Source organism: Vulpes vulpes, chromosome 14 (assembly GCF_048418805.1).
Source record: "Vulpes vulpes isolate BD-2025 chromosome 14, VulVul3, whole genome shotgun sequence".
NCBI lineage: Eukaryota > Metazoa > Chordata > Mammalia > Carnivora > Canidae > Vulpes > Vulpes vulpes.
Genome location: NC_132793.1, coordinates 36,631,924 through 36,646,604, shown reverse-complemented (window position 1 = coordinate 36,646,604; position 14,681 = coordinate 36,631,924).

Genomic DNA, 14,681 nt, shown 5'->3' with positions numbered 1-14,681 from the left:
TGGTTATGAGTACTTAATGTACCCAGGCACTGGACAAGTAAATATAAATATTTCCTCAAAGAATTTCCACAGAAAAATTTCCAACACTTACTGGTTCTCTTTCTTTTTTTCTCACACACACCATCATAAAGTACCAGCAGAAATAAGATATAAGAGATAGAAAGAAAAAAAATGCAAAATCAAACCTACAAGGAAGGCAGATATTGATTTACCAAATATAAAATAATAATTCAAGGTATTTGCATTTAAAGAAATAAATCAAATTTGAAACACTTAAAAAGTAAGAGCTTATATAAAATAACCAGAAAATTTTGAAAATAAAGCAAACAGAATTTTAAGAAATCTCTAGACTCTTCAAAGTACATCTGCAGAATACAACAAAAACTATTCTAGACTCAAGTCAGCTTAATATCAAACCATAAATAGAGAGTATCTTTCCTTGCTTATAACCTGGCTCTTATAATTCTGTTTCTCTCATGGACTTTTTCATAGCATATAAATAGTAGTTCATGGAAACAAATAGGCATGCAAAGAGGTTTTAATATTAGAAATCTATTAGTATAATTTAACATGTTATTAAAGACTGGAGAAAAGAAAGATCTTCTCAAAAACTGCTAACAGGAATTTTGCTAGGTTTTAAATCCATTTTTAATAAAAACAGTAAACTAGGAAGTAGAATGTTTCTTCAACCTGATTAAACATCTAAATCTAAATCATGGAGCCAGTTCAATACATAACCATGAAACAGCAGGGCCTTTTGATTAAAATCAAGAACAACAGCAGCAGAGGGTCGCTGCTCTTATTTTTCTGTTAGTGTTCAAGGAGGCTCTTGGTCTAGTTCTCCTCCACAGGCTTGACTCTTTGAAGCTCAACATGTATTTACTAATTCTTTATTTTCTATTTTGGATATTTGTGAGAATAGAACATTTGTTCTGTTAAATGTTACTTGAGAGTCACTTACACCAAGAAATTAGTAAAACTTTGTCAGAAAGATAAGTTTCACATTATAAATGAGATGTAAAATTTTTATAAGCTCTCATGAGAAGTTTTGGTCTAAAAATTGTGCTGTCCTACATTTAATGTTATTACTAAAAAAGAAAGAGATGGAGAGAAGAAAGAGAGGAAAAGAGATGGAGGAGGGAGATAGAGACAGACTTGTCCAGTAAACCTAAGGTAAAAATCCAATTTTACCCCATATACAAGCAAACAAGTTATCCTGCCACAGTTTCTTGAATCTCATGAAAAATTGTAGGCTCCTGGGTCAGAGATGAAGGATAGATTTTTACCCACAGCAATAGCAGTAGCCAGAATATTGATATTTTTGCACCATTTTTCTGAGCCCCAATTCCTATAGAACGATGCAGAGAGAGCCAGATGACCTCTGTTAACGCAAAGCATTGCATTATGGAAGAAACTGAGCTTAGTGAACCTGAGTCTTTTATAATGGACATACTTGCTTGCCCTTTTATCCAGGAGATGTCTTTATTATACTGGACAGTAAATATGCCTGTGCTATGCCATGGAGGGAGATAGCATCTCTATCTTCCAAAGCTATTTACTGTACATGCAACCTTGAAAAGACAATTCAGAAAAAAAAGGGCATTGGTGCTCTTGCTCACAAGACACATAGAAATACAAGAAACCCATGAAGAATTGCCTCCCCACAGTAATCATCTCTCCATTGTAATAATATAGGTATAAGCATGACATTTATTGTCAAGCTCCCATATTATACCCTTATTTCCATGAGATTGTGGACTGTGTTCATTTTGTTCACTACTACATACATGATGTATGACTCAGTGATAAGTGGACAAAACTTCACTGAGTCAAGAAAGTTTCCAGCAAATAAAAATTCTAGTGATTTCGCTTATGTCAGTACTTTTCCAGATATGTGTGTGTATACATATGGATGTGTATTTCATATAATCAAAACTAAAGTACTGTATACCTCTGTACATTTGATTCAAACCCAATAAATGAGAAGTATAAAATGAATTTTGGTTATAATATACATAAACTCGGGATTCATTTTTACCTAAGGCACAAATCTAGTAAATGCAAAGATAATTTTATACCCTTTTATCAAACATACAGTCATTTAACCACTGTTATATTGATTCTATGCAACTTTTATAATATAAACCTAGAATAATTTCGTGAATACTTGGTCACACTAGTGGGATTCTACTCTTTAACATGTAATCCACAAAGCAAGAAGTTTTAGATGGATTACTATAGTCACCAGTTCACCAGGATTCATTTAATTTGCCAAGAATCATCTTGTTTGCTTTCTCCAAGTCACTGATTACTTTCAGAAAGCAGATCCCTGATGGTTCTATATTTTTAAAAGCTGTGCTTCTCGAACTTCAGTGTATATCAGAATCATCCAGAAGACTTATTAAAACATAGACTCTAGGGACCCATCTCAAAGATTCTGATCAGTAGATCTGAGGTGGGGCCCAAGACTCTGCATTTCTAACAAATTCTAATGCTGTTAGTGACTCAAAGAACTTTAATTTTTGGAGTATTTATTGATGATCACAACAATAACAGGAAGGATAAAAGGACATGGTCATGGTGTAGCTCAATTTCAGCCACAGTGATTTACCACCCTCTGATTCATCCCTAGTGAAATTATTTATCACACTTGGAAACTGATAACTTCTGCCAAGATCTTGATATTCTTTGGAATTACCATACTCACTAGGGCATCTGAAATTTTGATTTCTCATCTCTAAATGCAAAACACTTATGTCAGTAATAATTTAATAATTTTTGCTCTTACATGCTAAAAACAATGAGTGTGACTGTTTCATTGGTGATAAGCATTCATTCAGCCTGCTCTTCCCTAGTCCTAATCCCATAGCAGCATCCTTCTCAATGAATATAAAACATTTTCCTTTTCCCATCCAAGGGACATGATATTGCAACTCATGGCTCAGGGTTAATTCAGTGTAGTCTTGCTATTTTACAGAATTCTGAACAGAATTGCTCACTGAGTGCAACTCCTTTTGCAGTTCTAATGAGTATTAGAGTATTATCTGCACTTCCTTATCGTATTGGGTTAACTCTGATACTGTAACTGATTCTCAGCTAGCACACATGATGCAAAATTGCTGTTAAAGGATAGCTGGTGTCTGTAAGATAAAATGGTCACTTTTTTACCAGGTGCCTTGGATGTACTCTCAAAAGTATAGTACTTCATTCTCTTGAATGCCAAGTGGCTTATATGTGGAAGAAACATGCTATCCTAAGAGTGAGTGTGACAATTGCTGTGGCAATAATGTAAATACAAGCATTTCATAATATTTTTCATAATATTTTGATTTTTGCATTTAGCTTTGAGGAAAATCTTCTTTATGCTCAAAAGCTGACAAATTATTCTTTCTCTGTGATTCCCCTGTTCTGCATTATGCTCTGCAATAATACCCTCTTCATATGTCCCCCAACCAGCTGAATCTGCTGCAGTACCACTGACTATAGTCAGCTTAGTCCCCTTCTCTCAAATTCAGTAGCACTTTCCACTTTCTGCCTTATAAGAATAATTTAATAAACAAAAACTAACAATGATAACTAAAGAATTATCAGATGTTGAATATATGCAAAGCATTATTTGCAGGCATAATGCATTTTGCTTTTTTCATGGTACCTTGGATAGAGACATTTAACCCTATTTTGAATGAAAGCCTTAAATGATACCCAAGAGAATCAATGGACAAATATCAGGATATAGATTAACATTCAAAAATCAATAGTTTCCATATACATAGATAAGAACCAGTTAGTGGATACAGCATAGAAGTCCTCATTTACAATAGGCAACTAAAAAGTTAATATACCTAGACATAAATGAATTTAAAAATGTTGAAAATTTAATGAGAGAAAAGTAAAAAGACATATTTTATCCTTTAATAGGAACTCTCAATATCATTTAAATGTCACTTAAACAAATTTATAAAATTAACATAAAAAAGCAATGATTTTTTTCCAGAGGGGTTGACAAAGTGAAGAGCAAGTTTATATTAAACAATAAAGATAACCAGAAACATGCTACAACAAATGTACAGTGTAGGGAGCTTAGACATAGATATTAAATAAAACACATCATAAGTCTTACATAATTAATAGTCTGACTTGAAAGATGGAAAGACAAAAGGAAGAGGGCTCTTGGCTGGCTCAGTTGGTAAAGTATGCAAACTTGATCTCAGGGTCATGAGTTCAAGCCATTTTGGGCATGGAGCCTACTTAAAATAAAAAATAAAAATAAAAACATTTTGAAAAACAAAAGGAACATAATAGAACATTTAGAAATAGACCCAAATAGATATGAAACAGAAAATATGAAAAAGATTGTGATTTAAATCAATTGAGAGGAGATTAAGTTTTTTAAAAAATGGTGTTGAGGGTTGCATGGGTAGCTTAGTTGGTTAAGTGTCTGCTTTTAGCTCAAATAATGTGGGGCAGGGGCGTCTGGGTGGCTCAGTCGGTGAAGAGTCTGCCTTCAGCTCAGGTCATGACCTCAGGGTCTGGAGATCGAGACCCATATCAGGCTCTCTGCTCAGTAGGGAGTCTGCTTCTCCCTCTCTTCCCTCTGTGTTCTCACACTCTAGTTCTCACTCCCTCTCAAATATACAAATAAAATCTTTAAAAAAAAATAGTGTGGGGCTCCCTACTCAGCAGGAAGCCTGTCTCCCTCTCCCCCTGCCCCTCCAACTTGTGCTCTAATTCTCATTCTTTTTCTCTCTCTCTTAAATAAATAAAGAAAGAAATAGATAGATAAATAAATAATTAATAAAATCTTTAAAAAATAAATAAAAATAAAAAATGGTATTGACAAAACTGGCTAGCCATTAAAATAAGATAAAATTCAATTCACTTGCCATACCATAATCCACAGTAAATGCCTTATGATTCAAGATCTGAGCATAAAAAGCGAAATCCTTTGTAACTCAATGGTGAGAAAATCTTTCTAATTTTAACAAAATCTAGAAGTAACATATAAAATATGATAGATTTAACTATAGTTTAAAAATTATATTTACACTATTGACTATTAAAAGAAAAAAAAACCTTATGAGAAATAAAATGAAAATGACAAACTGGGGAAAAAAGGCAGTTTATACCATGACCAAGAGCTAATACATCTTCAACCTACAACAGCACTGTCTTCTAGAAGGCTTAGAAGACAAACAATAGCAGTGTGCATACTTAGTGCCCTGATGGCAGGTCCTAAATATCATTCACTACTGAAATAACCAGGGTCCTTGGATAAATGGTGTTTCTGGGATTAGGGCATAACACCAAAAAATAATGCTGGGTCCTGATCTGTCAGAAAACAAGGAAGAGATTAGAGACCACGTATGGCATCTCAAAGGGATATAGATACAAATAAGATTGGAATAACAAAATGTTGAATACAATTTATTGAAACACACATAAAAGCTGTGTGTGTATATTTTTTAAATACTCAAAAAAGAGAGAGAAAAAGCCACCTTCTCCACATCCACATTCCTCCTCTTTTCCCCCCACATTCCTGGCAAAAGCAAGCAATGTATTATATACTACTATAGGTCATTAGATCACTAATTCTTTACTCAGAAAATAGCAATTAGGAAAGTATTTACCCTTATTTTCCTGTTTACACTATATTTATGGTAGCCAAACATTCCTAGTTGATAAGGAAATAGTATTTATATGAGAAATCCAGTTGTTGAAATATGGGAAGAAAAGAATTAGAAAAATCATCATTTTCAATTCCTATTGAAATAATTGATCGGGAACGATCATCACTGTTGGATGAAAGGGTGATACAAATGTTTACAATGGACAGGTCAGATCATTAGTGACCTGAACCTCATGATAATGATTCTGCTTAGCATCCCTAGATGAGTCACAACTGATGAATGTGTCATCTGGTGTGCTTTGTATTGATGAAGCACACTGCAACAACAAATGATAGTTTGAAAAAAAGAAATCTAAATCTAATCATACCTTGAATACACAGGAAATGCAGGAGACAGAGAAACAAGTTAGATATCTAACTTATCCATGAGGAAGCAGACAGTTCTGGATGTGGTATCACCTGCAGGGGGGCAGCAGCCCTAGTGTCCATAAGCCAATGGTGTAACAGACAAAATAGAAGAATAGAAAGTACTGCTCTATTCCCCAAATGAATGAGACCAATGAGTCTCATATATGAGATATATGTTTGTCCTTCTCCAATTGACTTATTTCACTCAGCATAATGCCCTCCAGTTCCATCCACGTTGAAGCAAATGGTGAGTATTTGTCGTTTCTAATGGCTGAGTAATATTCCATTGTATACATAGACCACATCTTCTTTATCCATTCATCTTTCGATGGACACCAAGGCTCCTTCCACAGTTTGGCTATTGTGGACATCGCTGCTATAAACTTCGGGGTCCAGGTGTCCCAGGGTTTCACTGCATCTGTATCTTTGAGATAAAGCCCCAGCAGTGCAATTGCTGGATCATAGGGCAGATCTATTTTTAACTCTTTGAGGAACCTCCACACGGTTTTCCAGAGTGTCTGTACCAGTTCACATTCCAACCAACAGTGCAAGAGGGTTCCCCTTTCTCCACATCCTTGCCAACATTCGTTGTTTCCAAATTGAACTCCAATAAAAAATATGCAATAAATAAATAAACAAATAAATAAATAAATAGAAAAAAAAATAAAGTACTGCTCTAGATTGAGAGAATAGTGACCAAAAAACATGTATGAACCTATAGACTGTACTTGGGTCCCGATTTAATCACAGACTGCAAAATGACATTTTGAGACTATGAGGAATAAGTGATTGTGGGCTGGGTATTAGATAATGCCAAGAAATTGCTGGTAATTTTATTAGGTGTAGTAATTGCACAGTGGCAATGCTTAAAAAAGAAAGTCCACAATTTTTAGGGAAATATGGTGAAATATGTAAGAGAGGAATGCAAGATGAATAAAAAATTATTTAAAATAATTTTTATGATAAATACAATAAATGTACCAAACTCCTAATAAATTTTGAATCTGGATAATGGATATATGAAATTTCATTGTACTACCTTGTCTAATTTTGCATATGAAAGATTTTAAAATGTATATTAAAAAAAACCCTTCAAAGTACATTAAAGCCATTGATAAAATTAAAGGCTATATCAGTGGCTTATGGGAACCTCAGAGTGGCTCATGGCATTACCCTCTAGGAGGATTATTGTGAAAGCTGTTCCCAGCCAGCTGTCCATCACCTTAGCATTCCCACACTTCAGGGGGAGCGTGAGATCTGTTGCCTCAGCAGAGCCCCTTTATTTGACTATTTGTGTTGGAGATGGGAACAAACTCTTATCAAGTACAAAGTATGTGACAGTTGAGGGAAGGTGACATTCTGTCTCACTAGAGAAGTGTTTATCTGAGTCCAAAGCTAGTGAGTTACAGGGACTATATGAAAGAAAGCACAGCCTGAGACCTATCCAGGTCTGCAGAGTAAGAGGTTGGAGTATGGATAATCAATAAACAAAATAAAACTGAGGCTTATCATTGTGTGATAGGTCAAGGCCACAAGTGGAAAGCAGTTAATTATAATCTGAGAGAAACATATTCCCAGAATAGCACCAGTGTCTTCACAGTGAATGTTATTTTGGATCAAGATACGGAGATTCAAGAGGTACTCTAGGAACAGCCATTGGCTCAGAAATAGAAAAGATTGTACAGATTGACATGGCACTAAATATAGTCAATAGATCAAATGTGAAAAGAGCTCATTTATATAACTGAAAAATGATATGACTGTACTTTTTGTAATAAAAAATGCAGAGTTGATACAGGTACATACAGGCAGCCCTTTAAAACAGGTTTGCTTAGAACCTCTGCTCCCATTACAAAAAAATTATCACTGCTTAAGACTTTTTAATTAATCACTCCTTTACCTGCTATAGAGGATACTTGGCAATACTTTAAGGCTTATATTATTACTATTATTATTATTATTACTACTATAATTTTTGTTTGTTTGAAATAAAGTTTGTTGAGTACAAACTGTATGCAATTAGAATATACAGATTTTTAAACTGATGACCAGTGTGACCACCACCTCAGTAAAGATAAGAAATAGTTCCATTACCTTCCAAAGCTTTCCTCATGTCCTTTTCCATTTGGTTCACCTTCCCCAGTAACCACTGATATATTTTCTGTCACCATATGCCATAGGCAGCAACCACTTAACTTCTTCTAAAGCTTCATTATAAACAGAATAATTTTTCATAAATTCCTATGTGAGGCTTTTCACTCTCATGTTTTTTAGATTTGACCATGCTGTGGCATATGTGAGTAGTTGGTTCAATTTTATACCGTTATTTAATACTTTTTAAATCTACATGGTATTATTTTGTTTCCTAAGTTTTATAGAAATGCTATAATACTATATTTTTATAACTTTTTGAGGTATCTCATTTGTTCATTTGAATTGCTGTATACAACATTACATTGTAGGAATATGCCACAATTGTTTATCATTATAATTTCTGATACCATTATTATTTTAAAATATGAGACATTTTAATCATCATCATCAATATCATTATGCACGTCTATATGTGCAGTATTCAATTTGATAATAGATGACCAATTATCAGTTCCTTATAAGTTGATATGCAATCTACAAAACTAATAAAAAGATTAAGAGATGAATAAATTTGTTCACCAAATTTGTATTATTGATGTACACTCTTTTTAAGTTTTCATTTTAATTCTAGTTAGTTAACATACAGTGTTCTATTAGTGTCAGGTGTACAACATAATGATTGAGTTATTCCCTATATCATCCAATGCTCGTCATGACAAGTGCAGCCCGTAATCTCCATTACCTATTTCCCATATCCCCCCACCCATCTCCCCTCTGGTAACCATCAGTTTGTTCTCCATTGTTAAGAGTCTGTTTTTTAAATTTATCCTCCCTTTTCCCTCTGATCATTTGCTTTGTTTCTTAAATTCCACACATGAATGAAATCATATGGTATTTGTCTTTCTCTGACTTATTTCGCTTAGCATTATACTTTCTACTTCCATCCATGTTGTTATAAATGGCAAGATTATATTTTTTATTACAGCTGAATAATATTCCACTGTATGTATGTATGTATATATACACATGTACACACTATCTTGATAATTTGCTTCCATAATTTAGCTATTGTAAATAATGCTGCTATAAGCATAGGGGTGCATGTATCCCTTTGAATTAGTGTTTTTGTATTCTTGGATAAGTACCTAGTAGTGTGATTGTGGGATTCTAGGGGAGTTCAGTTTTTAACTTTTTGAAGAACTTCCATACTGTTCCACAGTGGCTTCACTAGTTTGCATTCCCACCAACAGTGCATGAGTGTTCCCCTTTCTCCACATCCTCATCAACATCTATTAATTTTATCCATTCTAACAGATGTGAGATGATATCTCATTGTAGTTTTGATTTACATTTCCTTGATGATAAGTGATGATGAACATCTTTTCATGTGTCTGTTGGTCATCTGTATTTATTCTTTGGAGCAGTGTCTGTTCATGTGTTCTGCCCATTTTTAATTAGATTATTTGTTTTTTTGGTGTTCAGTTTCATAAATTCTTTATATATTTTGGATATTAACCCTTTACCAGATATGTCATTCGTAAATATCTTAGTCCATTCGGTAGTTTGCCTTTGTTGATTATTTCCTTTGCTGTGTAGAAGCTATTTAATTTGATACAGTCCCAATAGTTTATTTTTGCCTTTGTTTCCCCTTGCCTCAGGAGACATATCTGGAAGAAAGGTGCTATGGCCAATGTCAGAGGTTACTACTTATGTTCTCCTCTAGGATTTTGATGGATTCCTGTCTTTAATCCATTTTGAGTTTGTCTTTGTGTATGGTGTAAGAGAATGGTCCAATTTCATTCTTTTGCATGTAGCTGTCCAGTTTTTCCAAAACCATTTGTTGCAGAGACTGTCTTTTTCCTGTTGGATATTCTTTCCTGCTTTGTGGAAGATTAATTAACCATAGGTTGTGGGTTTATTTCTGGGTTTTCTGTTCTGGTCCATTGATCTGTGTGTCTGTTTTGTAATATAACTTCAAGTCTGGAATTCTGTTGCCTCTAGCTTTGTTTTTCTTTTTCAAGTTTGCTTTGGTTTTTCGAGGTCTTTTGTAGTTCAATACAAATTTGAGAATTGTTTGTTCTAGTTCTATGAAAAATAGCGTTGGTACTTTAATAGTGATTGAACTAAATTTATCAATTGCTTTCGTCAGTACAGATATTTTAACAATATTTGTTCCTCCAACCCATGAGCATGGAATGTCTTTCCATTTCGTTGCATCATCTTAAATTTCTTTCATCAATGTTTTATAATTTTCAGAGTACAGCTCTTTCACATCTTTGGTTAGTTTATTCCTCGATATTTTATTGTTTTGGAGCACTTGGAAACGGGATTGTTTTCTGAATTTCACTTTCTGCTGCTTCATTATTAGTACCTCAACAGATTTCTATGCATTGATTTTGTATCATGCGACTTTACTGAATTCCTTTATCCAGTTGTAGTAGTTTTTTGGTGGAGTCTTTATGAGTTTTTATATATAGTATCATGTCACCTGTAAATAGAGTTTTACTTTTTTCTTACTAACTTGGATGCTTTTATTTCTTTATGTTGTCTAATTGCCGTGGCTAGAACCTCCAGTACTATGTTGAATAAAAGGGGGGAGAGCTGACATCCTAGTCTTGTTTGTGACCTTTAGAGGAAAGCTCTCAATTTTTCACCATTGAGTTTGATGTTCACTATGGGTTTTTCACAGAAGGCCTTTGTTATGTTGAGGTCTGTTCCCTCTAAATCGACTTTATTGAGGCTTTTTATCATGAATGAATTTTGTACTTTGTCAAATGCCTTTTTTGCATCTGTTGAAATGATCATATAGCTTTTAATCTTTTATTGATGTGATGTATTATGTTGATCACTTTGTGAATATTGAACTCCACCCTTCCATCCCAGGAACAAATCCCACTTGATCATGCTAAATAATTTTTTAACATATTCTTGGATTAGGTTTGCTAATGTGTATATATATATATATATATATATATATATATATATATAAAGATTTTATTTATTTATTTATTTATTTATTTATTTATTTATTTATTTGACAGAGCACAAGTAGGCAGAGTGGCAAGCAGAGGGAGAGGAAGAATCAGGCACCTCACTGAGTAGAGAGCCCTATGCAGGGCTTGATCCCAGGACCCTGGGATGCTGACCTGAGCCAAAGGCAGATGCCTAATTGACTGAGTAACCCAGGCACCCCAGTTTGCTCATTTTTTATTTGTGGTTTTTGCATCGATATTCACATAGTTCTCTTTTTTTGTGGTGTCTTTATCTGGTTTTAGTATCAGGTAATACTGGCCTCATCAATGAATTTGGAAGTTTTCCTTCCTTTTCTATTTTTTGGAATAGTTTGAGAAGAATAGATACTAACTAACCCTTCTTTAAAAGTTTGGTAGAATTCACCTGTGAAGCCTTTCAGTCCTGGACTTTTGTTTCTTGGAAGTTTTTAAATTACTGATTCAGTTTCAGTGCTGGTAATTGGTCTGTTCAAATTTTGTTTCTTCCTTTTGCAGTTTTGCTAGTTTGTATGTTTCTAGGAATTTATCCATTTCCTCCAGGTTGTCCAATTTGTTGGCATATAGTTTTTCATATTATCATGATTATATTTCCATAATGCTTGTTGTTATTTCTCTTCTCTCATTTGTCATTTTACTTATTTGAGTCCTTTCTCTTTCTTTCTTGATGAGCCTGGCTGGAGGTTTATCCATTTTAATGACTTTTTTTTTTGGTCTCTGTGTTATTCATGCCCTTATTTCCTTTATTATTTCCTTCCTTCTGCTGGTTTTAGGTTTTGATTGCTGTCCTTTTTCTCGCTCCTTTAGGTGTAAGCTTAGGTTGTTCATTTGAGATGATTCTTGCCACTTGAGCTAGGCCTATAAACTGTCCTCTTAGAACCACTGTTGCTACATCCCAAAGGTTTTGGACAATTGTGTTTTCATTTTCATTTGTTTCCATGTACTTTTTTATTTCTTTTTTAATTTCTTGGTTGACCCATCCATTGTTTGGTAGCATGTTAGTTAGCCTCCATGTATTTTTGGTCTTTCCAGATTATTGCTTATGGTTGATTTCTATGTTCATAGCATTGAGGTCAGAAAATATTCATGGTATGACTTCACTCTTATATTTGTTGAGGTTCATTTTGTGGGCTAATATGTGATTTGTTCTGGAATGTACCCTTGTGCATTAAAAAATAATGTATATTCTGCTATTTTATGATGGAATGTTCTGAACATCTGTTAAATCCATCTGTTCCAGTTTATCATTCAAAGTCACGGTTTCCTTGTTTAATTTTCTGTTTAGATGATGTGTCCATTGATGTAATTGGGAGTGTTAAAATCCCCTGATATTATGATATTGCTTTTGATTATTTCCTTTATATTTGTTATTAACTTTTTTTGTGTGTATTTGGGTACTCCCATGTGGGATCTATAAATATTTACATTAATTACATCCTCTTATTGGATTGCCCCTTTTATTATATAGTGTCCTTCTTTGTCTCTTGTCATAGTCTTTGTGTTAAAATCTATTTTGTCCAATATAAGAATTGCTACTCTGGCTTTCTTTTGACATCCATTTGATTGCTAGATGTTTCTCCACCCTCTCACTTTCAAACTGCAGGTGCCTTTAGGTCATAATGCTCTTGTGGGCAGCATATAGATGGGCCTTTTTTTTTAATCCTTTCTGTCACTCTATTGACTAGAGTGTTTAGTCCATTTACATTCAAAATAATTATTGATTTATATGTTTATTGTCATTGTATTATTTGTTTTGTGTTTTTTTTTTCTGAAGATTTTCTCTGATCCTTTCTTGTCTTTCTCCCATGTTTGCTGATTTTCTTTAGTGATATATTTGGATTTTTTCTTTTTATTCTCTGCATATATTGTGGGTTTTGATGCATGGTTACCAGTAGATTTGTATATAACCTCTTCTGCATATAGCAGTCTATATTAAGTTGATGGTAGTTTAAGTTTGAACTCTTTCTTTACTCCTCTTCTCCCCACATTTTAGCTATATGTAGTCATATTTTACATCCTTCTGTTTTGTGAGTTCCTTGACTGATTGTTTACAGAAATACTCATTTTTACTGCTCTTGTGTTTTCTGCCTTTATACTGTCACTTTTGGTCTCTCCACTCAAAAAGGCCCCTTTAATATTTCTTTCAGGGGTGGTTTAGTGATCATGAACTCCTTTAGTTGTTGTTTGTTTTGGGAAACTCTTTATCTTTATTCTGAATAATATAGCCTTCCTATATAGAGTACATTTGCCTGAAGATTTTCCCCAGTCAGTACTTTGAATATATCATGCCATTCTCTTCTGGTTTGGAAAGTTTCTGCTGAAAACTCCCTTGCTAGGCTTATGGGTTTTCCTTTGTAAGTTACTGTCTTCTTCTGTCTTGCTGCATTTAAATTTTTATTCCTAGTAACTTCCACTGCAGTTGAAGAAGTGAGATCTAGTAAATGTTTTCAAAAGTTTCATCACTTTCTTCTATTTTGCCAATGCCCTCTTCACTCCAGGCTCAGAGGCATCTAATGCTGCAGGTTTCTGAGGCTTTTTATGACCACATGAACTATCAGTTTGGTTCTCTGTTTTCAGAGAACCAACAACAAAATATTCAGCTTTCTTGGATCTACTAAGTTAGAGTTACTTCTCAAAATCGCATAGCTCCTGTCTCTTCTGCTGTTCTCTCCATTCTTATGGATATGTCTTTTATGTTAAATCCATTTTTGTACTTTCCATAGGGTTTTTGAGGGAAGCAAAGTTAGCTGAGTATGGTAAGTCCTCCATGGTATCCTAAGAATCAAGCCATCTTTATTTATAAATTCAGTTATATTATATACTGTGATCATTTGTTTTATTAATTAGATTTGTCTCTGAATGGATTTGAGTTGTTCGCTAAATATCAAATTTATTTTAGTTTCCACCATTAAAGATATTCAAATATGTGACTTAAATATACTACTAGAATTTCCTAAAGTCTTCAGTGAATGTCTCAGCGCATGGCAACACCCCTGGGAAAAACTCTTAAGATACTAGATAGGAAGGGGAAAATTGTCATATAGGTACATCTGTTGGTATAGTCAGTCTTGTTAGTCTATATTTATAATTGCATTAAATTAGACATTAGAGATGCAAGAAAGGGTATCATAAGCTTTGAACTAGCATAGAAAAGCTTAATCAGGAAGGTTAATTTTGAACTTTTAAGGAAACTGATAGAACTTATTTAAAATACAATCAGAAATAATTTGAATAAAACAATAGTTTATATAGATTCATATATAATAGATATTTCTGTGCAGTCTTTTCCTTTTTTATTTTTTCACTCCCTATTGTATGCCAGAAATGTAGGTACAAGTGTCTCATTGTCTCTTTCCCATCTGTGTGATGCTTCAGCACTGTCTTCATATATGGCAGCATTAAGTAGTGAAAAGTCTACTTTGCTACTTCCTGTTGATTCAGTCTAATTCTCCATTAGTAAGATCTACAATTATGAACAACATTGAGGCATAGACATTTCTCTGTATACATTCTGCTAAACACACGTATTCTCTAAAGTTTTGTCC